The sequence below is a fragment of the Taudactylus pleione genome, unplaced genomic scaffold, assembly GCF_031769625.1.
Source record: "Taudactylus pleione unplaced genomic scaffold, aTauple2 ptg000242l, whole genome shotgun sequence".
Taxonomy (NCBI): domain Eukaryota; kingdom Metazoa; phylum Chordata; class Amphibia; order Anura; family Myobatrachidae; genus Taudactylus; species Taudactylus pleione.
In genome coordinates this window covers 3,172,141-3,197,214 of record NW_028284644.1, presented here as the reverse complement: position 1 = coordinate 3,197,214, position 25,074 = coordinate 3,172,141, and the positions used below count along the sequence as shown (strand labels likewise).

The 25,074-nt window shown below is 45.3% G+C and overlaps 1 protein-coding gene across 3 annotated transcripts in view; it reads left to right on the top strand.

The window, feature by feature from the left end:
- The first annotated feature begins 677 nt into the window (after positions 1-677).
- The window catches only part of LOC148516717 (zona pellucida sperm-binding protein 3 receptor-like), a 178,398-nt gene continuing 154,001 nt past the window's right edge, over positions 678-25,074 (top strand). For 2 of the 3 annotated variants that reach the window (XR_015879383.1, XM_088479577.1), the window contains exon 1: positions 679-924. The gene's annotated coding sequence lies outside the window, so the exon portion shown is untranslated. Of the gene's footprint in view, positions 925-25,074 lie in introns of all 3 variants that reach the window. The other variant, XM_088479578.1, reaches the window with a different exon arrangement.

The window sequence follows — 25,074 nt, the reverse complement described above, 5'->3', positions numbered from 1 at the left end:
TCCTTCAGGATCTAGGTCCACCAACGGCCCATTACCCTCCGAAACCAGGACACTAGGTGTCCCGAACACAGTACTCCTTCACTTCAACCAGTACTCCTGTAGTTAGTAATACTGTAGTCAGTTCTGCAGTCAGTACTCCTGTAGTTAGTAATACTGTAGTCAGTTCTGCAGTCAGTACTCCTGTAGTTAGTAATACTGTAGTCAGTACTCCTGTAGTTAGTAATACTGTAGTCAGTACTCCTGTAGTTAGTAATACTGTAGTCAGTTCTGCAGTCAGTACTCCTGTAGTCAGTACTCCTGTAGCCAGCACCCACAGTCAGTACCCCAGTAGCCAGTATTCCTGCAACAACCAGCACCATATAGTCAGAACTCATTCAGTCATTACCCCTGTAGCCAGTGATCCTGCAGTATGTACCCCTGTAGCTAGTAACTAGGGTTGCTGCTATTTACAAGTTGGAGAAAGGACCTCTGTGACGTAGACACCACGTGACCGCTGCAGGAGGCTGGACCGCTCCTGCGTTACCATCCACTAGGGCATAGAGGGGGAATAAATATCTGTGGCTAGCGCAGCGAGCCCGCGAGGGGACAGTTTTGGTCCCCCGTTACCATCCCCGCACCTCCCCCTTTCAGGCCGAGTCACGTGGGTGTGACGTCACAGGGCCATCAGCCCTGTACAGTCTAGACATATCCCTAGTACTAGTATACAAACGGAAGGGGGTCTCTCTCATTTCCTCCCCCCCATCCTTCCCTGGTGCACGTGACGTGTGTGACAGCCGGAAGGAGGCGGTGTGTGTACAGTACTGCCCGGGTGACGGTGCTAGCGGCAGTACCGATTATATTTAGTTCCTCCCTAGTTGCTGTTCCGTCCCATCAGCAGACGCCTAGCACTGCAGAGAGACGCTGCTGGTGACAGTGAAGCTGACTGTAAGTACGACAAGCGGCGGAACAGCTGCCATGCCAGCGCCTGTCACTGTAACCTGTGTGGCTGCTTCTTACAGGCGGCAACAGACAGTAGTGACCCGCAGTGCCAGGCGCCATGAGCGCCGCACACCAGGGGCACACCCGTGTTTTTTCCGTCATGTGTAGGTACAGGACAGCTGCTTATGCTGGATAACGTGTGTGGTAATGGCTAGTATATGGTGTGTATCTGACTACAGCAGTGCTGGTGCAAGGCAAACCGTGCATGGTGATTCCTGTATAAGTTCAGAACATTGGATACACAAACCTAACATACGTAAACTCTTATAAAAATATACTGGTAGGTTAATTGGTTCCCCACAAAAAAATTAACCTGTGTGTGTATGTGTGTGCGCATGTGGTAGGGAATATAGGGCCTGATTCAGACCCACTCGCGAGCGGCTGTCCGCTCGCAAGTGGGTCGATGGTGTGCACTGCGCATGCGCACGACGGAGGGAGCTCCGTCGTGCGCATGCGCGAGACGCGACGAACGAAGGACTTTCCTTCGCTCATTGTGTCTGAGCAAAGGGGGCGTGCTGTCGATGTTGATTGACAGCACGCCCCCTTTGGTGGGCGTGCCAGGGGTGTGCCTGCCAGACGGAGGCGCTCCAAAGGGAATGCCTACCGTCAGAAGCTGGCCCCACTGACATCACTAGTGATGTCAGTGGGAGTGATTTTGGCTCTGATAGAGCCAAAATCACTCCTGGCCTTGCGGTTGAGAAACTCAACCGCAGGCTTTTGCTCGCACTGGCGATGGTCAAGACCATCGCGACCATCATCCTGCACGCTCGTATAGGCTGTGGGTGGTGACCCACAGCTATACGAGCGTCCAGGAGGACGCTACATATTTATGGAGGTGGGCCCTGATTCAGAGCGAGCGCTCTGGTCAGAGCGTCCGGCTCTGAATCAGGGCCATAGATTGTAAGCTCCACTGGGGCAGGAACTGATGTGACATAAAGCGCTGCGGAAAATGTGTGCGCTATATAAATAACTGTTAAATAAATAAATAACCTGACAAACTCACAGGATTATAGTTTACATTATTAACCATTAGGGCACTGCATAGGGCTGTGTTTCCCTCTGGGTTTTGAATGGCTACCTGCTGATAGAAGGAAACTGTCTCCTAGATGATCGGATACTTTATATAATAAAATATCTTTTATTACGTGGTAGGAAACTTTTATAGATAATGGTATTTGCAGTTGTTCTAACACATTGGCCATCATAGTGAACTGATTTATAATATCATTGGTTTCTATGGTGATTGCAAGTTAGTGGTTATTCTCTTAATATATGTAAAAGTCGACATGGCTTAGTTAATGTATGTTTCTCCAGCTATGTGAAGGACATTTGGGCTATGTAAAAATTAAATACAGTAATAAGCACTGTTGGACCTTCCGTCTGGCATTTTTCTTATAATGCTGGCCAGGTAGGGGGTGGGTGGTTAGCGCTATGGGCAGCAAAGGAGCTCACTTGGTGGGACCAGCCCTGAGGGTGTGCAGTGGGCTGCAGCTTGCCTTTTGTGATGGGGTTCGGTCCGCTCTGCTCCCCTTGGTCCACTATGCGCTCCTTCCCTTCACCTGGCTACTTCATGGTGCCATCCAGCTTTGGGGAATTTCTTGGGATAATGCTGGTATGTTTGTGGAGCTTTTTAAAAATGTAAATTCATAAATATTTTGCCCAACCTTGCTTTTCTTCGACAAGAGCTTTTACCTACTACAGTGCAGGTACTTACCGGGAATGTGCACAAGTCCTCTATAAAAGGCATCTAAACAGGCTTTTATTTATGTTTTTGGTCTGAAATCTCTCTATTCTAAGAACCTCAACTGCAGCAATAAGCCTGATTTTATTAAATCACTGTAGTGTGTCACTGAGGTAGCAATACTGGCCCAAAACAGCATTAGTGATGGCAACCATACATCTAACCTGAATAGGGACAATTCCCTGTTCTGCGGACGCCCGGGGATCAGAGAAATCAAACATGTTGGACAATCTCAATTTCCGATTCTGCCCCAAAAATGGTCGGAATCGGGGAGTCATGGATTTTGAATTTCCCCAGCCGATCATCCATGTTCTTGAGAATTCTGTTAGAGGGTTCGTGCTACAATGGGTTAAGTTGTCGGAATCAGATTTTATTGGCCAAGTATAAAATACAAAGAATTCATTTTGGCAACTCCTCCCATAACAAAAACAACAACCATCACACACCCATAAAAAACACACAAAAAATATACTAATAATACAGTCCATCAGATGCCACAACCCTACTATTCCCTAGGCTAATCCCTGATTATTCAGCACAATAACTGCCTGTGGAAAAAAGCTGTTTGAGTGGCTTGTAGTTTTAACCTGGCATGATCTATAACGCCTGCCTGACGGGAGGCGCTGAAACAAGTCCTAGTTGGGTTGTGTTTCATCCCCCACAATATTTTTTGCTCGCCCTTCAGTCCTAGTTAGATACAGTTCTGTAACTGGAGGAAGATTAACACCAATAATTATTTCCGCCGCCCTAATTTCTCTCTCCAGTCTGTTCTCTTGTTTAGTTATCGATCTAAACCATACTGTGATCGATGTACACAGAACAGACTGGATTATCACTGTATAGAAAATAATTAACAATTCCTTCGGCAAGTTATACTTCCTGAGCTGCCTCAAGAAATACAACCTTTGCTGTGACTTCTTAACAATGGCGTCTGTGTTGTACACCCACATCAAGTCCCTGAATATCACAGAAGCCAGAAACCTAAAGTTTTCCACCACAGACACCACACTATCTATATTAGTGAGTGAAGGCGCCACAGGAGAGTGCCTCCTAAAATCCACTATCATTTTTTGACTACACCAGTGTATCAACCGCTCAGTCTCTCGTCTATAAGCGGACTCCTCACCATCCCGGTTGAGGCCAATAACCGTGGTATAGTCTGCAAATTTCAAGAGCTTCACAGATGGATCACTCTAAGTGAAATCATTCGTATATAAGGAAAAAAGCAGGGGGGATAGAACACATCCTTGGGGAGCCCCCGTACTAATCGTCCTTACACTTGATGTAAATTTCCCAAGCCTAACCTGCTGCTTTCTGTCCTCCAAGAAATTAAAAATCCAGCAGCAAGTAGCCACTGGGACTCCCAAACTAGCAAATTTGGGATACAATAAAAATGGAACGTTTGTGTTAAACGCCGAGCTGAAGTCCACAAACAATACTCTTGCATATGCTACTGGCAAATCCAAATGCTGAAGAACATAATGCAATGCCATATTAACTGCATCGTCTACTGACCTATTTGTCCCATAAGCAGACTGCACAGGGTCCAATAGGGGCCTTGTAGTGTCCTTCAGGTGGGTTAACAACAATCGCTGAAACGTTTTCATGATTACAGACGTCAACGCCACTGGTCTGTAATCATTCAGCCCCTTTACGGAGGATTTCTTCGGTACTGGAACAATCATGGAAGACTTCCAACAAGATGGAACTATACATGATTCCAAGGAATAGTTAAAAATTATTGTAAAAACAGCTGCCAGCTGTCCTGCACAGATCTTTTAAACTTGATGGTGATACCCCATCTGGACCAGGAGCTTTCCTGTACCTCAGGGCTTCTAAACAACTTTTCTACGTCCCCCTACCCTTACCCTTATTGCAGGTACCATTCCCATAGAAATAATGGGAGAATCCTCCAATTGAACAGTGGGATCCAACTTAGTAGCTAATATGAAGTCAGATTCCTCGAACCTACAATGAAAGCCATTAAGCTCGTCAGCCAGATCTTAGCTCACAACAGGGTGAACAGGTGTCTTCCTATAATTAGTGACAGCCTGCAAGCCCCTCCACACCGCCACAGGGTCATTTGCAGAAAAATTCTCAATTAGCCTATCAGCAAAGCATCTCTTAGTCAACTTAATCTCTTTATATAGGGTATTCCTAGCCTGATTATACAAAACTCTATCTCCACTCCAATGGATTTACAAGCATTAAATATAGCATTTAAAATAGACACAACTATCAAGTTATGCCAAAGTTCATGTTCAATGTCTCAATATGTCCTAACGCGCAATGCGTTTCATCCCAAGTGGGGACTTTTTCAAGGGTAGGTGATGTGGTGACCAAAGTCCAGAGGAATAGGTAATCTACTGATTAAGGAGATATATGGATGTATGTGTGTGTTTGTTATACTTACCTGAGTAAGTAAATCCATTTTGATCCTAACCTTACCACAGGAACCGGAGCTGGCATGTGGAAAGGTGAATAAAATATATATTTTTTTTTTACCCATTTCTCCACGTCTAGTGTATTACTAAGTCTAGCTGGACCTTAGTGTAATTGCCCCCTACACCCACTCACATCAACCGTATAGAGCAAGGATATGGTGGACCAGCAGTAAAGCGGCAAGATCCGGGTAAGTCTGTACATCTTACCTAGAACACTGTGTAATAGTGCCCACCGGTACCGGATACCTGCTTTTTGTGTGAATTTTGCGGTGCAGTGGCGATACATCAACGTTGATACCAAGTGGATATGGGAAGACGTGTTAAGTTATGACATAAAACTATCAGTGACTGTTTCCTACAAATTACCGTTAGACTGCATTGAGACACAGATGAAAATTCAGCCTAAAGTTTTTGCACACCGGTTTTTAATAAATTGGAGGTTTATTTTCTCAGAAAACCCCTCCCACAGAAATAATAGCTGGATCACACCAGGACTGTGTACAATTCTAAGTTAATATAGTAACACATAATAACCTACATTAGTTTAAGAACCTTACTATCACATAAATTAAAGGATCTTCCATGGTTGCCTATCGGCTTTGACAGAATGGGGAATCGGGCCATAGATGTATGGGAAATAGCAACAAAAGTGTTTGGAGACGGAACTATCTTGAAGTAACATCACTGACACAGGTGGGAGAGGTCAGATCAACTGACATTACAAAAAGATTACATTTCTTAATATTATTTTGTCAAATTTATTTTATTTATTCCAAGTTATTTATGTAGCGCACACATATTCCATAGCGCTTTACAGAGAGAATATTGGGCTATTCACATCAGTTCCTTCACCAGTTGAGCTTTCAATCTATATTTCCTATAACATGTACACACACACATACACCATTAGGGTTATTTTTTTTCAGCCATATAACCTACCAGTATATTTTTGTAGTGTGGGAGGAAACCCATGCAAGCATGGAGAGGACATACAATTTCCACAGTTAGGGCCGTGGTGAGAATTGAACCCAAGACCTCAGTGCTGTGAGGTAGTAATGCTAACCATTACACCGAATAGATTAATTCACCTGTGCATGGTTAAAGAAATCCGAAAACATGACCTATTGGTGCCAATTTACGACTGGAGAACCCTTGTAATATTACATAATGTGACAGCTACCATTGTACTGGCACACATTCAATTCTCAAAAATTTACTAACCTTTTTAGTTTAAAGAATTTTTATTTTAATGCTCGACTGTGCTGTAAAATACCCCTCCTGATAATCCCAGCTGGGTACTCAAGTCACAGCCAGGCTACACCACATCTATATTACAGCCACAGCTCTGTCCGTGGAACCGGGGACCTTATGTGAAGAGTTATGTGCAGAGTCCCCACATTTTACAGTCATGTCCATGAACCTTTTTTTTTTTTTTTTTCTGGTCCTTGTCATACAGGCACATATGGGGGAGTTAAATTGTTTTTTTGAGGGGCATCTTAAGTAATGGGCATCTATCGGTGCAATTCAATTGTTGCCATTAGCCGCTGCAGTCACTAGCGTTCCCGCTAGGCTGTTTTAGCGGGGCGCGGCGCCCTGCCCTCCTTCTGGAGGGCAAAAAGCACCCTGCCCTCCAGGAGGAGGGCAAAAAGCGCCCTGCCCTAACAGCCTGCGGGAGCCGTTCTCACCCGCGGGACGCAGTGTCCCGCGGGTGGAGAAACATGCGGTGACCCGGTCACCGCCGGAGAATAGACGCCGGGCGCATGCGCCCGGCATCTATTCTCACTGTCTGCAGGGCTTGGGGGCTGCCCGGCGTGTCCGTAAGTGCCGGGCACGCCCCCAAGAGTGACGGAAAGGGGATGCGTCTTATAGACACGCCCCCTTTTCCAATGACCACGCCCCCTTCTCGGTCGCACGGGCATGCCCTCTCTAGCTCCGGCGCCCTGCCTCCCGCCGGAGCTAGAGGGAACACTAAGTCACGTTTTTTTCTCGCAACCTCCAGAGGTGTGAATAGAAAGTCCTTAGTTTAGACGCATAAACCAGGATTTTAATCGGAGTTAGCCACAATTCGTGTCTAAACCCCGTCCTTTTGAGCGTGTAAAATACAAATGGGCATCTGTTTGGAGCAACAATTGAATTTCTCCAAAAGACGCCCATTAGTTGGATGCCCAACGCTTTTGAATTCCCCCCATAGTGTATGGTGCAGCCGGCTCCATTGCCAGGTTACTGGGTAACCGGGTCATGCTGTGTGTATGTATCTATGCAGTGATTGCAAATACGCGCTATAGCACGTATTTTACCAGGTATCGAGGACAGGGGACTCTCCTTTCTAGAATGGGTGGGTCCCCAGAGACGCGCTCCGCTGCAACCAATCCCCTGCCGCCTCATTAAGGGATTGAAGAGCCTGGCCCGGCTGCAGGCTATAAAAAAATAGAGGGTGGGGTCAGGCCATCCAGCGGCACTACACGTGCGTCTCGGTGACCAGGAGTGAAGACTGCCCTGCACCCAGAGTGAAGATGGCGGCAGGTGTACAGTAGTGAGTGCTGTGCAGCTGCCTCCGGGACCCACACCAAGGGCTGTCAGGGTGTGCAAGCAGCCTGAGTGGGAGGTCCGCTGGTGTCTGTACCAGCGGAGGGGGTGCTACCCAACGGCTGCCAGGTGCACCACCCAGTACATACACAGCATGGATCCGGGTACTTGGTACACCGCCCGGTACACAGCAGCACAGACTCCGATACATACACTTCCCGGATGGCTGCCCCCACATTGAGCTTGGTTCACTGGTTCCAGAAGGTGCTGTAGCTGCATGATAACCCGGCTCTGCAGGCCTCCGTGCGGGGGTTGCACTGTGTGCGCTGCCTATACATCCTGGACCCCTGGTTCGCTGCCCCCTCATCCGGAAGAGTCAATAGGTGGAGGTGAGAGACTGGCCCAGAGCACATACATGTGAGTACAGGTGGGAGGGGGCGAGAGTGCCCTCACCCCTGTGTGTGTACTGTATGTGGGGGCTCTCACCCCTGTCTGTGGCGAGTGTGAGTGCTGTCACCCATGGGGGGAAAATCGTCATGATGGTCACCATCTATAAGTGGGCTTGTGAAATAGTCCTAAGTGCTTGTAGTGACTGGCTGCTTTACATAAATAATATACCTGTCCATACACTTCAGCTCAGCAGCATTGTGTGACCGACAGCCTGTGAATCAGTTTGGCTGTCTGTCATTTCAGTGCTATGGCTGTGCTGAGCTAAAGGAGGGTATCCACTACCCGACAGTGAAAAGACTGAACGATAACGTTATCGTTCAGTCGTTCACTACACTGCAGGGTGCCCACACTGAACGATATGTCGTTCAGTGCAGGTACAATCAATCATCTGCAAACATGCTGAACCTGACGATATCGTCAGGTTGACCAGCATGTTTGAACGATGGTAGATGTCTAAAAGACCAAATTGTCAAACTATTTTCAAACGATTATCGAACGATTTTATCGTTATCGGTCAACTTTATCGTGTAGTGGATACCCCCCTTAAGTGTGGTGAGCAGGGAAGGTCCCGAGACTGCTCACCACACCGATTTATAAAGTACTGCAGAGTTGACTGAGAGCTCCCTGCAGCTGACGCATTGTAATGACAGGCAGCCAATCTGATGTCACTGCTGCCAGGCCCTGGGCAGTATATAGAGCTGCCCCCTAACACACTCCCTGCTGCTGGTAGTTTATAAAATCAGTGTCTGCATTTCTTTGACTGCCCCACCCCCATTCTCACCACCAGGTATGTCTGTTAATGCTTAAAATATTTTTTTTATATATTTACTTGTCACTATCTACCCCCTTCCCCATGTGTGCCTCTGCCCCATCCCCCATGTGTGCGTCTGTCCACCCTCCCCTTATATGCCTCTGCCCACCCAGCCTATGTGAGCATCTGCCCACTTCCCCCTATCTGTGTGCCTCTGATTGGGGGACTCTACTTGTTTAATTTCTACTGGACCCCTTAATTTCTGTCTGCACCCACCGTGGTGCATCATTGTCTGGCAGCGCTGGACTTTTCCAGGTGGCTCAGGCGCAGTCTGAACCCAGAGACGGTGATGCGTTGACATGACATCATGTAGCTTGATGTGTTTGGTGGTTTTTTTTTTCCTGTTAAGGGCAATTGTGCTTTATTTTTTCCTGTTGGAGCCAAATTGTCTTTTTTTATATTTATTATCGTATCTGGACCAATGTGTGTGTCTTTCTTCATGTGGGGGGGGCAATTTTTTGGTTTTATTGCTACTGGGGCCAATGTGTTTTGTTTTTTTCCTATCTGGGCCAATGTCATCTGCTACAGTACATGCTTCATGGGCTGTAATTGCAAAGTTGTTAGATTTACAGAAAAACATAATTTAGATGGGACCCAGAAAAGGTCAGGTAGGACCCCACTTATTAAAGTGCGGGGTCCCTGGGACCCACTTTTTGTTCGGCTCAGTGCGATCACTACTATGTGTTCAGCTCTTATAGGGAGTCTCCCTGGATACTCTGTTGTGGGTTGTAATCGGTTTGACTTTGTTTTGGCCGAATGCATACATGGATTGCTGCTCAGTGGAGTTCATCTGCCTGTGTCATTCGGAAAACCTGTTACCTGCTGATATTTATTGTGATACTCAATGCTGTGCAAAGTACTTGTGCTGTTCAGAAAATCCGTTATCTTCTAGCAATTAAGTGCAAAATATTGGTACTATCTCATAGAGCTGTTCAGTTTTTCTCTACAAGGCATTTACAGTATCTGTGCATTCAGAAAACCTGTTACTTTCTATCAATTCTCTACTATGGAAAATACTTGCTATTGAAAAGAACTGTTCAGTTTCTACAAAGCAATTATATGTGCATTCACAAAACTTGTTTTCCATTAATTCTCTATTGTGAAAAAAATGTGCCGTATGAACGTATTAGGTTTAGAAAAAAATTAGATATTTGCAGTTAGATATATATTGATATGAATTGGATATAGCACTTCTATTCACAAAATATTCATAAATAGACCACCAACATTTAGAATAACATTGTTACTGTGATCCTTAGGTTATAACACATTTTATCCATTTAAAAAAATATATATTTTTCAGAAAATTGCTACAGAACACCTTCATCCACTTCCCTTCCGAATTGATCAGCAAAACATTTCAGTGCTATTGGGAAAACTGTCGAGCATACTCTCCAGTGCAAAATGCAAGTTCTATACGGAGGATCTGGCTGTTTTCTACATATAGTTTTAATATTCTCTGAGGTGTCCTGTTCCCTTTTAAATTGACGTGTCTGTGATCTTGAGCTTACACTACTTAAACTGGGTTCACAGCCGACAACAGATGCTGTGAAACGACATATCGTACTGTCTACACACTGCACGATTTGGTGAACGACCACACGATATGTCGTTCCCCCGTCGCATCCAAATGCATGGCATCGTCGGTCACCTCTTCAGATTAAGCAACTAGTACGGCAGATTTGAAGATGTGATGGACAACCCAGTAGGATTGAGCATAATGTGTACACACTGGACGATTTGAAGGATTTGTTGTTCTGATCAGTTGGAAAAATCGTCTAGTGTGACCCAGCTTTAGGGATATATTTACTAAAGTACAGGTTTAGAAGTGAAGTTGTTGTAGTATTCAGTGTCTCCCTAACCAACCACAGCCAGCAGCGCTCTTTCAATCGCCGCCCGAGCTCTGCCGACCACCCCCCACTGGTAGAGCTGGTGATTGTGGGGACTGCTGGCTCTCTCCTCTCCCGTAAGCCAACTCTGGGAGGGCACTGTCTGTATGACCAGCGGTTGCATTGTAATCGGCCCTGCAGTGTCTGGGCAGATGCGAGGGCTGTTTCAGTGCAGCCGCCACTGGGACCTCGACTTGTCCCTCGACTTGTCCCTCCAGTCTGAACCCCCCCCACCGACGCCTGCCATGATATTATCGTGATTGTGGGGACTGTGCTGCCTTCTCCTCTCCGGTAAGCTAACTCTGGGAGGGGACTATATAGATGACGCGTGGCTGCATTGTAATCTGCCTGACAGTGTTGTCATGCAGGGCCGGTGCAAGGGCCCTTCCATCGCAGCTGCCACTGGAACCTTGACTTGTGCTGAACCCCAGCCACTGGCAACAGCACCAGGGTCCAGAGCAGGTACACTGTCAGTGTGCCACTGCCCAGCCCACTTTGCCTCAATCTTCCCCGCAGCTTCAAGTTGCTGCCGACATTTGCGCCCCTCATCCCATTATGTGATGACTCCCAGGTTACAGGATGACGGCCTCTCCCCACAGTCCATGGGACATCACTCAAAATTAAGCAGCTAACCCTTTCCTTGCTCCCCCAGTACTGCCCCAGCTGCTATATATCCTTCCTTATCCCCAGTACTGCCTGCCGCTAAGCCCTCCTTGTCCCCAGTACTGCCCTAGCTGCTATCTATCCTTATCTCTGCTCTACCCCCAGTACTGCCTGCCATTAACCCACTCCTTGCCCCCAGTACTGCCCTAGCTGCTCACTACCATTACCCCCTCTCTTCCCCCAGTATTGCCTGCCCTTAACCCCTCCTTGTCCCCCACTGCTATCTTAACTGCTGTTTGCACTTACCCCCTTTCCAGCCCCCAGCTATACCCTAACTCTCCCTGGCCCTAACTCTGCTCTTCCCCAACTGCTGCATGCCCTTAACACCCTCTACCCCAAATGCTACCCCCAGCAATGTCCAAGCTGCCACCTGACCCCAGTTCTGTCCCAACTTCTGCCTGTCCTCATCCTCCATAATTTGTGATGGGACCCAGAAACCATGGAGCTGTACCCCAATCGTTTAAAGTGAGGGGTCACTGGGACCCACAAATTTTTGCGCTCAGCGCGATCACTGAAGGTGCTGGATAAATAAGTAGAAACTGGTTGCTATGGGCAACAACTCGGCTTCTAAAAACCCGCACTTTGCTAAATATACCCCTTAAGGTGCTCATCGTTATCGTGCAATCGCTTGCAAATCATGCATTTATGTCGGAAACGACCAGCGATGCGCCCGCCGGTCGTTTCCAACATCTAGCATCAAGCAAACAAGCTGGTCAACCTGATGATAACGTCAGGTTCAAGCATGTTCGCAGATGATTGATGAGCCTGCACTGAACGACTGCTTGTTCAGTGCAGGCTCATCACAGACTGACAAACGACTGCACGATTACAATGTCGTTATCGCACAGTCGTTTTCAGCTCGTCTAGTGGATGGGCAACAATAGAGTTGAAATTCTGTCCCAGTGAACAATAGTAGTGCCGGGAAAGGGGGCTGTTATAGACAAAGCACTCACCAAGTAGGTTCTATAAGCTTAAGGTCACGGCAGGCACTCACAACACTCTCTTTGCAGATTGCATAGCTGATTTAATTTCTGATATAGATTATACTGAGCAGTGAGAATGATCACATTAGCCTTGATAAAGATCACAAGAGAATGGATACAGCTGCTGTCAGTGTACTTTCTTTTTTGGTACATTTGATCTACTGAGTATCATGTAATGAAGAAATAACTTTATTACCACACTGTAGGCCTGATTTATAGGTGGACGCTGTTTCATTCATGGCTGCATCTGTGTACACAGCGGTACTGCAACATAATGCCTTAGCCAATTAAATTTGTATAGAGACGCTCACCTGCCGCGTCTCTAATCCACCACTTGTGTACAAAGGCGCACCACCATTCTTCTAAGCAACCTTATGTTTGCTCAGAATGTCCAACAGAACTAAGTCGTCGGGGCCATTACAACTGCATACACAGTCACTTGCTGCGACCTGCCCACAAAATGCTAGAGACATCCCTCGTTTTACTACCCCCTTCTTGTTACTTCCCATAAACATACACTAACTGGCAATCCCTGTGGGTCCAAATTCTCACTGCAACTGCCGTCGGATACCAATTGCAAAGCATGCGCAGTATAAAAAAAATGCACAAACATTAGAAGTTTTAGAACTAAAGGCCCCCATACATCAGAGATTGATTGCAGCAATCATGCAATTTGCAATCGATTGCGTATAAAAATCTTTCCCTTTTTCAATCGATTGTGGCAATTCTGCAATCTGCAATCGATTGAAAAAGTGAAAGATTTTTATACACCATCGATTGCAAATTGCACGATTGCTGCAATCAATCTCTGATGTATGGGGGCCTTTAGATAGAAATATGAAAACAGTGTTGTCTAGGAAGCAAATATTGCCCCTCCTTCTCAGTGATTATTTTGAATTGGATGACCAGCAGTAACTTTTAAATGCAGAATTTCTTAGCTATGGAGGTTTCTTTTATATACACGCATATTACACAGTGCCTTACAAAAGTATTCACCCCCCCCCTTGGTTTCTTACCTTTTTGTTTATTACATTACAACCTGTAATTTTATTTATTTATTTTATTTGAATTTTATGTGATGGATTTGCACAAAATAGTCTAATTTGGGGAAGTGAAATGAGAAATATATATATATATATATATATATATATATATATATATATTATATATATCTATATCAAAGAATCTTTATAAATAAAATTCTGAAAATTGGCATGTGCATATGTAATCACTCCCTTTGCTATGAAGCCCCACAAAAGTAGTGGTGCAACCAATTACCTTTAGAAGTCACATAATTGGTGAAATGAAGTCCACCTGTGTGAAATCTAAAGCTGCATACACACGTAAAGATTTTCTGTCGAACCATCCAACTAGTTGATTGGTTGGAATGAAAATCTGGTAAGGTATGAAAGCAAATGACAATCAGCAAGTTGCTCCCAAACGCCAGAAAATGGACAAAAACTGTTGTTTGAACAAATTGTTTAGATCAAACATTTATCAGACTTGTCTAATGACCATTTTCTTCTGTTTTCTGGCATTTAGGAGCAAATTGCTGATAATCATTTACTCCCATACGTTATCAGATTTTCATTCCAATCAATCAACTAGTTGGATGTGGTTGAGAAGGGGGGAACACCCAGTGCATATAACACCTAGATTGGTCAGATTATAAATGGATTAATCATATAAATATTGTTTATATGCTTGGTAAATTTATAGATTATAAATCCACGGATAATACATAAATTAATAAGTTGATCACATCAATACTACCTCCAATAAATCTGTGAAATTTTAGCAATGCAATAAATATTGAATAAAATATGTTGGACAAATAGCATTAATAAATATAGATATAAATAAAACACAAAGTGAATAATTCTATTTAAATCAATGTTTATTGTATTGGTAGAACCATACTGATGTAACGTATAAAAAGGCTAGAGTAATTATAAAGGACTAATACCGGTATACAACATATAATGACAAACAGTACATATAAACATACACAACCTGTGATACTATGTGTATGATCTGCAAAGTGATACACTGTAGGCGTATTACTCACTCTGCACTAATAGTGGGTCCTGGGCTGACTGGGCACAATGTGACTGTCACTCTAGATAAATGATAAAGGTCGGTGCTGCAGAGATATTTGTGGCACAAATCCAGTGTAGACAGATATTAAAGTATTGTACACATTGGATAGGTAGGTAATTACCTTTAGTCTTCCTGGTGCAGTCCGGGTGTATTAGATGCAAACTCTCTCCGGATGAAGTCCTTACGAGTCCTGTTGGGCTGGTGTGTCTGCCGGGAGACTTCCTCGGTAAGCCGCGGTGAGCGCGTTGCTGCTCGTGCGGCTCATGGAGAGGATCAACTTTTCTGTAATCGACGTGTTTCGCCTAAAGGCTTCCTCAGGATAACAGATATCAGTTTATCCCGCTGGAGCTCTATTTCAGTCATCCAGCCTGTGAGGCAGCGGTGGCCATTTTGCTTGGCTACTCGTCCATCTTTTGAGTAACTCCTTTCTGATGTTTGTTTATAGCGGCCATTTTGATGGAGGGAAATCGGTATAAAGTTGCCAGGAGTGTACACATCTATGTGTAAATTATGATAGACATGACATCACATAAACATAGAGACAGAAATACATGTGCTAATTGGTATATAATAAAACTAATTAAAAAAATATATATTTAATTGGTAAAATAGTGTACATTAAAAGTAATAATATGAAAAAAGGCTATTAGTATCAAGCAAGAGATGTAATTTTCGATTTTAATCATATGTGTTGTCCAACTTATTAATATATGTGGATTTCTATTATGATACCGTTTAAAGTAATTATGTTCACTTGATGTTGTATATTCTAGATAGTAAAATTATATGGATGCCCCAAGAATATATTTAAGGGACATTATAATGCTTATCACATAAGCAAAATGTATAGCTCACAGATATCAAATGTTGGTAATAATTGAGGATATTGGTGATAATTGAAAATATTGATGAGTAGAGAGGTTTATTCTTGTCTTACTTCCCAGGGGATGATCACTTTATAGAAACTGTGCGATCTCAATGTCCAAATTTAACCCCTTTGGGTTCAATGTTCCCATTTCGTATATTGTTTTAGTTTCTTCTTTACTTAATAGGTTAGCCATAGTCCCTCCTCTCCATGATGGTGTTATTTTCTTGAAACCAAGAAATTGTAAATCCCTTGGGTTGCTGTTATGTTTTTCTTTAAAGTGAATTGGGATGCTGTGGCTCTCTTTTTGATTTTGGATATTGCAAAGATGTTCCTGTATACGGACATGGAGCTTTCTTTTGTTTTTTCCTACATACTGTAGGACGCATGGGCATGTCAACATATAAACGACTCCTGTGGTCTGACAGCTAATATGGTCTTTAATAGTGAATTTCCTCTTGTTGCTAAAAGCTATAACTTGTTTGTTTATTTGTATATGGTTCCACTTTGGTTTTTTGCAGGCCGTACAGATCCTGCATCTTGAAAAGCCTGTAGTTTTTGATAACTTCTTGGTACATCTTTAACTTAGATTGCTATTGACTAGTGAAGATCTAATTGTCGGGGCTTTTCTGTATATGATCCTTGGATATTCTGGTAGGTTTTTCTTCAGATCTTCATCGGCCCTGAGAATGTGCCAATGTTTTTTGATACTGCTTTGTAATAGTGTGCTTTGCGCTGAATAATAGGAGATTAATAGAAGGTTTTCTAATTTATTTTCAGGTTTTTCCTTGTATTTTAGAAGGTCTTCTCTGTTCATACTATTGGCCTTCAGTTTCTCTCGTTCCAGATGATGACGATCATATTTCTTATCCATAAAGTTGTTGAGTAGTTCTTTTGATTGTACTTCGAAACCTGCTTTCTTAGAACAATTACATCTTAATCTTAATTGTCCTCCAGGGATGTTGGATAACCATTTTTTATGATGGTTACTCGTGGCCTCCAAATAACTGTTACAGTCAGTAGCTTTAATAAACGTTTTGGTTTCTATACAGCCATCCTCAATATATATGGTTAAGTCCAAATAATTAACTAGTCTCTTGATCCTTACCAGATAATAACATCATCGATGTATCTCGCCCATAGCTTCAATTCTTTTCCATATTGTTTACTATTCCATATATTTTCATCTTCCCATTCTGACAGGATAAGGTTGGCGTAAGAAGGCGTGAATGTGGTTCCCATTGCCGTCCCTTTCCGCTGGACATAGAAAGTGTCGCCGTACCAAAAGAAATTATGTTGGAGAATAAAATTAATGGCTTCTATAATAACATTAATTTGCAGTGGTTCTAAGCCTGAGTCTTTTACTAGCGTCTTTTTTTACGTTGGCACAACCCATCTCATGTTCAATGCACGTGTATAAGGCTTTAATGTCACATGTGGCTAGGAGTAGATCTTTTTCCCAGGTGATATCTTTTAGCACATTAAGAATATGTGAGGTATCTCTAATATATCCCGGTTGGCATCTTACCACAGGTTGTAGAAACTTATCTACGTATCCAGACAAGTTTGCTGTTAGTGATCCTACTCCTGCTATGATTGGTCTCCCGGGTGGTTTTTTAGTGTCTTTATGCACAGACGGCAGATGATAATATACTGGAATAATGGGGTCTTCTTTTTTGATATATTGGTATTCCTGTGTAGTCAGGATACCTGTTTCCAAACCTTTCTTCAATGATAATCCCAATTCTTTTTTATATTCTATAGTTGGATCTTTTTTCAGTGGTTCATATGTGGATTTGTCCTGAAGTTGGTTCAACGCTTCTTCATCATATGATTTTCTGTCCATAAGGACAATACACCCGCCCTTGTCCACTGACCAAATTTTTATCATCTTTTAATGTGTCAATGGCTTCTCTCTCTTTCTTGGTAATATTCCTTTTGTTTTTGACTAATTTGGGTCGTCATACTTTCTATATCTTGTTCTACTAATCTCTGGAATGTTCTAACGAGTGGTCCTTTTAGACGTTGAGGATAAAACGTAGATTTTGGTCGTAGTTTCATATGTTTGAAGATATTACTTCCTTCCTCTTGCATGTTATTCGTAATTGCCAATGATTTTTGGTTGAAGAATTTATTCAGGGTTAGCTTTCGTACAATTGTGCAAGTCTATAAAAGTTTTAAATTTATTCAATCTGCTCCCAGGTGCATACTTTAAACCATTCTGCAGGATTCTTCTCTCTGTATTGTTCAACTGATGTTTACTTAAGTTGAATAAGCCTTTTGGTGTGTGCTCTTGTTTGGTTCCCTTCTGCGATTGTGATTCTTTCTTTTTAATCTTCTTTCCTCCTCGCTTTCCTCGTTTGAATTTGAACTTATTCTTTTTCCCCTTGTTCTTCTGACTCTAAGTATTTTGGAATGGCTCCGGTTTGTGAATGAGCTTCTTTGTTACTTTGGAGGAGATCCATAAAAGAGTCCATGTAGCCTTCAGCCTCATCTTCTTCAACATATGATTGGTTCTTTCTGTATAAGGCGGCTTTGTTTTTTTCCATTCAAGCGATTCATGAGCGTGTGTGCAGACAATCTCAATTCTTCCTCTACACTCTTTTTTTCCTTGATTAAAGCTATTAATCAGTAGTTGTTCACTTGGATACTTGGGTTCTTCTAAATTTTTTTCTGGGTAATCTCTTCATAATAGGGTTTTTCTCCTGCTGCTGATATTTGTTTTACCGTGAATAGGTGGTATATGCATGATTTCTAGAGTGGATAATACGATTAAAATTGAAAATTACATCTCTTGCTTGATACTAATAGCCTTTTTTCATATTATTACTTTTAATGTACACTATTTTACCAATTAAATTTAATTATTTTTATTATATACCAATTAGCACATGTATTTTTTGTCTCTATGTTTGATGTCATGTCTATCATAATTCACACATAGATGTGTACACTCCTGGCAACTATATACCGATTTCCCTCCATCAAAATGGCCGCTATAAACATCAGAAAGGAGTTACTCAAAAGATGGGTGAGTATCCCTTAAGCAAAATGGCCGCCGCTGCATCACAGGCCGGATGACTGAAATAGAGCTCCAGCGTGATAGACTATCTGCTATCATGAGGAAGCTTTTAGGTGAAACGGGTCATTTACAGAAAAGTCGATCCCTCCACGAGCCGCACGAGCAGCAACGCGCTCACCGCGGCTTACCGAGGAAGTCTGCCGGCAGACACACCAGCCCAACAGGACTCGTAAGGACTTCATCCGGATAGAGTTTGTATCTAATACACCCGGACTGCACCTGGAAGATTTAAGGTAATTACCTACCTATCCAAGGTGTACAAGACTTTAATATCTGTCTACACTGGATTTGTGCCAGGAATATCTCTGCAGCACCGACCTTTATCATTTATCTGGAGTGACATAGTCACATTGTGCCCAGTCAGCCCAGGACCCACTATTAGTGCAGAGTGAGTAATACGCCTACAGTGTATCACTCTGCAGATCAGGTTGTGTATATGTTTATACTGTTTATCATTATATGTTGTATACCGGTATTAGTCCTTTATAATTACTCTAGCCTTTTTATACGTTATATCAGTATGGTTTTACCAATACCTATACAATAAACATTGATTTAAATAGAATTATTCACTTTCAGTGTTTTATTTATATCTATATTTATTAATGCTATTTGTCCAACATATTTTATTCAATATTTATTGCATTGCTAAAATTATCACAGATTTATTGGAGGTAGTATTGATGTGATCAACTTATTAATTTATCTATTATCCGTGGATTTATTATCTATAAATTTACCAAGCATATAAACAATATTTATATGATTAATCCATTTATAATCTGACCAATCTAGGTGTTATATGCCCTGGGTGTCCTCCCCCCTCCCCCCTTCTCAACCACTTCTATCTATGTACGTAATGAGGATTTGTAGTGCCCTCATTTATACCCAGCTGCTATAAATCAAATCAGATTATTGTAGATTAGCGCATCCCTTTTCCCCCCCTATTTGTCAACTAGTTGGATGGTTGGACAGAAAATCTTTACGTGTGTATGCAGCTTAAGTGTCACATGATCTGTCAGTATAAACACACCTTTTCTGAAAGGCCCAAGAGGCTGCAAAACCACTAAGCAAGAGGCATCACACCATGAAGACCAAGGAGGTCTCCAAATAAGTCAGGGACAAAGTTGTTGAGAAGGTCAATTCTGGGTTGGGTTATAAAAAAAAAATACACATCTTTGATGATCCCCGGAGCACCATCAAATCCATCATCATCAAATGGAAAAAACATGGTACTACAACAAACCTGCCAAGTTAGGGGCGCCCACCAAAACTCAGACTGGGCAAGGAGGGCATTAATCGGAGAGGCAGCACAGAGACCAAAGGTAACCCTGGAGGAGCTGCAGAGTTCCACAGCAGAGAATGGTGTATCTGTGCATGTGACCACAATAAGCCGTACACTCCATAGAGCTGGGCTTTATGGAAGAGTGGCCAGAAAAAAGCCATTACTTAAGCTGCATACACACGTAAAGATTTTCTGTCGACCATCCAACTAGTTGATTGGTTGGAATGAAAATATGGTAAGGTATTTGAGTAACTGATGATCAGCAATCTGCTCCCAAAGACCGGAAAATGGACAAAAACTGTTGTTTGAACAAAATTGTTTATATCAAACATTTAACAAACTTGTCTGACGACCAATTTCATCTGTTTTCTGGCATTTAGGAGCAAATTGCTGATCATCAGTTACTCCCATACGTTACCAGATTTTCATTCCAACCAATCAACTAGTTGGCTGGTTGGACAGAAAATCTTTATGTGTGTACCCAGCCTTAGTGATAAATATAAGAAGATACGATTTGAGTTTGCCAAAAGGCATGTTGGTGACTCTCCAAATGTATGGAGGAAGGTGCACTGGTCAGATGAGACTAAAATTTAACTTTCTACTTCAGGGTCCATAGGGGGTCCACAGGGTTGACCTTGGGGTATAGCTGGATCTGGATCCACGGGCACCACGCAGTTAAAGCTTTCACTGCTCCCAGGATGCACTTGGGTCCATCCTCCTCTATACCCTGCCCCCGAGCCACAGGCACCTCAGCTTTAGTTGGTGGCCGGCCGGAGTCGGGTCACCCTGTCGCAGTGGGGCTGCAGGAGCAGCCCCTAAGCTTTATTTTAAAGAGAACATTTTTTATTTTTTTACACTATTAGAGCGGCAGCATCAGACTATCCTTTAGGACGTCCACGCTGCCGCTCCTTCTCCCTGCTGGCGCCGAGACGCCATATGCAGTCAGAAGCCTACGGTCTCTGGGGACAGACTGGAGGCGCTAGCAGCGGCGGCGGGCTCCCCCACTATAGAGGAATACCTCGCGTGTCCGCTAGACCACCAGGGTAACAGGCTGGAAGCGGGACCGGCAACCCGGGGGTTAATTACTAGCCAGGGGAGGCAGCCTTCCCTGTCTAGCGGCTCCTCCCCTCAGCTCAGCGCGCCTTTCAACAAGCAGTCTGGCGTCGCTGAGCTGCTCTTATCTCTCGGCCACTCCTCCTCTGAGGTCTCCGACGGCCATCTTCTCTGGCAGGCATCGCTGACCCCCAGGCGGTATCAAGTGGACCGGTCCCCCTGTGTACCTCTCCCCTGCTAAAGGACAGTGTACACAGCGCTATAGCCCTCCCAGACACTGAATCTGGGCGGTTGATTGTAGCGGAAGGTGCAGTGAGTACTAACTTTTCTGCATTGTATGTGACTATTGCTAGTGCTGCCTGTCTGTAACTTATTCTCCATTACTGTCAGCTTATACCTATCCCTTTCCTTCTCCTACGGCCCGGCAGGTGTGTGGCGGAAGGGCGTTTTCTGATACCCTCACTTATATAAATCACGTATTTGTGAGGTCAGTCATATACTGTTGTGTGCTACACAGTACCATATCTGGGCTGTGGTGTAGCATACTGGTGAGTGCGCGGGTGTTAAAACCGTAATTCCTCTGGTGATACGTATTTCTTGTGTATTTACTGTATCACGTCTGATGAGGAGACTGAGCGGTCTGTGGCTCCTGTGCTATTTTCCTGCAGACGCTGTGCTGATGGAGTTGATGGGGAGGACTTATCTCAGGATGGTCTGTGCGGGCGGTGCCAGCTGGTACCGGGCCCCGCCAACCCCCCTGTGTCACAGGACCCTCCTTGGGCGATATTTTCACAGATGTTGGCGTCTATTGCGGACTGGTTATCGGTCCCATCAACGGTCCCTTCTAGGGCATTGCCCAAGCCCACCATCCCCAATTCCCCGGGTATTCCGCAAATATTGCCGTCTCCTCCCGGGGCCCAGACTGTGGGTCCTTATTTGGGACTGCCTGTGTATGTGCAGTCTCCTCCAGTGACGCGACAGTCTGTGGTGCCTTTCCAGAGTTTTGCTCCGACGGCTCCTCCACCTTGGATGGATGTTCTCTCCAGCTCTGTACGGAGTCTGGCAGCCTCATCCTCGGCGTTTCAGCCCAAACGTCCTGTTGTGAGTTCACTAGCTGTGCAGTTGTTGGACTCGAAAGTGTCCTCCGGAGAAATCCATGAGGACTCTGACTCTGATGCCATGGGGCAGGAGGTGGAAGCTAAGTCCTCCATTAATGTTCCAGCCTTAGTTAGGGCGGTGCAGGCTATCCTACATGTAGAGGATGATGCGCCGGCTCCTAGGTTGAAGTTTCCTAATTTTAAAAAAGCCAAGGTAATTTCGAATGTGTTTCCCGTCTGATCAATTAACGGATCATATGGCGGCGGCCTGGCAATTACCCAGCAAGAGGTTCCATCCACAGAAGAGGTTGGCGTCAAATTATCCTTTTCCTGAAGCTCATTGCAGGAAATGGTAGACTCCGCCGGCGGTGGATTCCCACGTCACCCGCTTGATCAAAAGCGCGACGCTACCATTGCAGTCTATCTCCTCTTTGAAGGGTCCCATGGACAGGAAGGTGGAGACTTGTTTAAAGTCAATTTATTCTCTTTCCGGGGCGGTGGCTCGCCCGTCCATGGCTATCTCCTGGGTGGCTAATGCCATTGAGTGAGGCCCGGGCCAATGCCTTGGAGGATACCTTTGCTGACGATGCTCCGGATATCCAGAGAGCATTAGTGGGACAGATGCGGGATGCAGCTTCCTATATCTGGGAAGGGTCTTTGGATGCCAGCCTGCTCACTTCTAGGGTGTCGGCAGCAGTGGTGTCTGCTCGGCGGTCCCTGTGGCTGAGGTCCTGGAGGGCTGATGCAGACTCTAAAAAGGGTCTGGAGGCCTTGCCTTTTAATGGAGAGTTACTATTTGGTCCGGATTTGGACAAAATAGTGGATACTTTGGCTAAGTCCAAGTTGGCTTTCCTCCCTTCGGCCTCTGCGCCGGCTAAAGTGAGGAGCTCTGTCTTTCGGTCCTTTCGGGTTCAGGGTAAGGCCAAGGGTCAGTCCTTCCTGAGACATTCGGCGTCCAAGGCCACACCCAAGCCCAAGAAGCAGGCATGGAGTGCTCGGCGCCCTTCTTGCAAGCAGGAGGATAAACCTGCTGCCTGATGGGACGGGCCTCTCTCTGGGGGACCCCAGAGTGGGAGGCCGACTTCTCCAATTCGCCCAGTGTTGGCACAATACCACAATGCCTGGGTTCGAGAAGTAGTCTCTCAGGGGTACGCCCTGTCTTTTCGGTTCAGGCCGCCCCGCCAGTTTTTCTGTACGAGTCCTTCTCTGGACAAGACCAAAGCTGTCCAGATTCAGGTAGCTATAGAATCCTTGCTACAAGCAGGGGTCATTGTTCCCGTTCCGCAGTCTCAGCGCGGGACGGGGTACTATTCTACTCTGTTTCTGGTGCAGAAACCCAATGGTTCTCATCGCCCTATCCTGAATTTGAAGTCTCTGAACAAATACGTCAGAGTTCCCAGGTTCAGGATGGAAACGTTACGTTCCATCATTCTGGCGATGGAACCCGGGGATTACATGGTCTCCCTCGATATCCAGGATGCCTATCTCCATGTGCCCATAGCACCGGCACATCAGCGGTATCTGAGGTTTGCTATCCTGAACCATCACTACCAGTTTCGGGCGTTGCCTTTCGGCCTTTCCACGGCTCCGAGGTTGTTCACCAAGGTGATGGCAGTTATGGCTGCCCACCTTCGGGGTCAGGGTATACGGCTGTTGCCGTACCTGGACGATCTTCTGCTGCTGGCAAGCTCCCCGGAGGTGGAGCTTGCCAGGTGGAGGTGGAGCTTCGGCATCTCCACCTGACCATTGCTTGTCTTCAAGCACACGGGTGGTCGATAAATTGGAAGAAGTCCTCTCTGATCCCATCACAACGGATGATCCATCTGGGAGCACTTCTGGATTCTTGTCAACAAAGGATTTTCTTGACTCCGGAAAAGGTGTCCTCCCTACAACTGAGGATACACAGTTGCCTGAGCAGTGGCAGGGTGTCGGTCCATTCAGCAATGAGAGTCCTGGGGGCCATGGTGTCGGCATTCGACATGGTGGAATTTGCCCAGTTCCACTCCAGACCCCTGCAGGAGCAGATTCTATCTGAGCGGAACGGACTACCTCGCCGGATCCGATCCCAGATGCTGGTTTTGTCCCCGGAAGTGCGCCGGTCTCTGGCGTGGTGGTTTCAGTCAGCTCATCTCGTCCAGGGTCGCCCCTTTTGGATCCCGGACTGGGTTCTGCTTACAACAGATGCCAGTTTCCGGGGTTGGGGGGCAGTGACCGGCTCGTTGTCTCTTCAGGGCCGTTGGTCGGCTGAGGAAGCCACCCTTCCCATAAACGTTCTAGAGCTGCGGGCGGTGTACCGTGCTCTACTGTTGTCAGGCACCGTTCTTCACGGAAGAGCAGTTCAGGTGCAATCGGACAATGCTACCACGGTAGCGTACATAAATCACCAGGGAGGGACTCGCAGTCGAGCTGCGATGTTGGAGGTGCCTCAGATCCTGGCTTTGGCGGAGTGCCACTTTCCGGCAATCTCGGCAGTCTTCATCCCGGGAGTCCTCAACTGGGAGGCAGACTTCCTCAGCCATTACGATGTGCATCCCGGGGAATGGTCGCTTCACCCAGAGGTGTTTCAACTTCTCGTGGACAAATGGGGACTGCCGGAGTTGGACCTGATGGCATCCCGTCACAACTGCAAGTTGCCCGTGTACGGCTCGAGGACAAGAGAAGCAGGCGCAAGCCTTGTGGATGCACTGTCGGTGAAATGGACGTTTCACCTAGCGTACCTGTTCCCTCCAATCTCCCTGCTACCTCGGGTACTCAGAAAAATCAAACAGGACGGGGACACGTGGCCCAGACGTCCTTGGTACTCCGATCTCAAAAGCTTGTCTGTAGACGCTCCGTTCCTTCTACCTCAGCGTCGGGACCTGCTGTCTCAGGGGCCCTGCCTTTAGCCGGATCTGGGTCGGCTGTCTTTGACGGCGTGGCTCTTGAGACAGCCGTCTTAAGGTCCCGGGGTTTTTCAACCTCTGTCATCGGTACCATGCTGAGGGCGCGCAAGCCTACCTCTGCACGGATTTACCACAGAGTGTGGCACACTTACTTTCAGTGGTGTGAGTCCAGAAACTTTGATCCTCAGGTGTTCAGGGTTTCTAGGATTTTGGCATTTCTACAGT